This window comes from Lagenorhynchus albirostris, chromosome 2, assembly GCF_949774975.1.
Source record: "Lagenorhynchus albirostris chromosome 2, mLagAlb1.1, whole genome shotgun sequence".
Taxonomy (NCBI): domain Eukaryota; kingdom Metazoa; phylum Chordata; class Mammalia; order Artiodactyla; family Delphinidae; genus Lagenorhynchus; species Lagenorhynchus albirostris.
The window spans coordinates 150,866,843-150,869,016 of record NC_083096.1 but is presented as its reverse complement, the minus strand read 5'-3'; the positions used below and the strand labels follow the sequence as shown (position 1 = coordinate 150,869,016).

Sequence of the window (2,174 nt, the reverse complement as noted above, 5' to 3'; positions counted from 1 at the left end):
CCCATTTATCTATTTTTTCTTTGGTTGCTTGTGCTTTAGTTGTCATATTTAGCAAACCATTGCCTAATCCAAGGTCATAAAGATTTACTTCTATGTTTTCTTTTAAGAGTTTTATAATTTTAGCTGTTATATTAAGCTCTTAGATCCATTTTGAGTTAATTTTTTTATATGGTGTGAGGTATGAGTCCAATTCATTCTTTCACTTGTGGATAATCAACTGTCCCACCACCATTTGTTGAAAAGACTCTTCTTTCTCCCATTGAATGGTCTTGGCATCCTTGTTAAAAATCAACTGACCATAGGCTTCCCTGGTGGCGCAGTGGTTGAGAGTCCGCCTGCCGATGCAGGGGACACGGGTTCATGCCTCGGTCCGGGAAGATCCCACGTGCCGCGGAGCAGCTGGGCACCTGAGCCATGGCTGGTGAGCCTGCGCGTCCGGAGCCTGTGCTACGCAACGGGAGGGGCCACAACAGTGAGAGGCCCACGTACAGCAAAAAAAAAAAAAAAAATCAACTAACCAGTGCTCGCTTTGGCAGCACATATACTAAAATTGGAACGATACAGAGAAGATTAGCATGGCCCCTGCGCAAGGGTGACATGCAAATTCATGAAGCATTCCATATTTTTGCCCTGCATACTGAAAAAAAAAAAATCAACTGACCATAGACTCTTAATTCTATTCCATTAATCTATATGGCTATCTTCATGCCAGTACCACACTGTCTTGATGTCTTAATTACTGAAACTTTGTAGTAAGTTTTGAAATTGGGAAGTGTGAATCCTCCAACTTTGTTCTTCCTTTTCAAGATTGTTTTGGCTATTCGGGGTCTTTTAGGTATCCATATTAATTTTAGGATCATCAGGACTTCCCTGGTGGCACAGGGGTTAAGAATCCACCTGAGAAAATTTTAAGGCTGTAATGAGGAGTCACATTTACAATAGTCAATATATTCTCTACAATGAATATGCTCCCTTAATTAAAACATGATGCTGAAAGAAAAAAAAAAAAGGAATCCGCCTGCTAATCCAGGGGACACTGTTTCGAGCCCTGGTCCAGGAAGACCCCACATGCTGCGGAGCAACTAAGCCCGTGTGCCACAACTACTGAGCCTGTGTTCTAGAGCCCGTGATCCACAACTACTGAAGCCCACGTGTCTAGAGCCCATGCTCCGCAACAAGAGAAGCCACCACAATGAGAAGCCTACGCACCACAACGAAGAGTAGCCCCTGCTCACCGCAGCTAGAGAAAGCCTGCACACAGCAATGAAGACCCAATGCAGCTAAAAATTAATTAATTAATTAATTTTTAAAAAATTTTAGGATCATCTTATCAATCACTACAAAACAGTAGTTGGAATTTTGATAGGGATTCCATTAAATCTCCAGACCAATTTGGAGACTATTGCCAGCTTAACAATATTGTCTTCCAAACCATGAAAATGGGATGTTTTTCTATTTATCTAGATCGCCTTTAATTTCTTTCAACAATGTTTTTCAGTCTTCAGTGTAGAAGTCTTACACATATTTCAGTAAATTTATACCTAAATATTGCATTCATTTTGATGCTATCATGAATAAAATTGTTTTCTCAGTTTCATTTTTAGAGTTCATTGCTATACAGAAATACAGTTGATTTTGTCTCTGGATCTTGTATTTTGATCTTGAATCCCGCACACTTGCTTAACCCATTTATTAGTTCTAATAGTTTTTAGTGGATTCTTAAGGATTTTCTGTATATAATATTATTTCATCTACAAATAAAGATAGTTTTACTTTTACCTTAACAATCTTGATGGCTTTTATTTGTTTTCTTGCCCAACTGCCCTGGCTAGTATCTCTAGTACAATGTTGAATAAAGTGACAAGAGCAGACATCCTTGTCTTGTTTCTGATTTTAGAGGGAAAGCATCTAGTCTTTCATCATTAAGTATGATATTAACTGTGGGTTTTTCATAGATGCCTCATATAATGTTGAGGAAATTCTCTTATAGTCCTAGTTTGGTTAGTATCTATCATGAAAAGGAGTTGGAGTTTGTCAGATGTTTGTGTGTGTGTGTGTGTGTGTGTGTGTGTGTGTGTGTGTGTGTGTGTGTGCCTATTGAGATGATCATGTAGTTTTTGTTTTTTATTCAATTTATATGGTGTATTACATCAATTGATTTTTTAGCTGTTAAA

At 38.4% G+C, this 2,174-nt stretch overlaps 1 non-coding gene across 1 annotated transcript; it reads left to right on the top strand.

The window, feature by feature from the left end:
* Positions 1-520: 520 nt before the first annotated feature.
* Positions 521-627, top strand: LOC132516650 (U6 spliceosomal RNA). Its single transcript, XR_009539457.1, has one exon. It is a non-coding gene; the product is annotated as a U6 spliceosomal RNA (small nuclear RNA).
* The last annotated feature ends 1,547 nt before the right edge of the window (positions 628-2,174 follow it).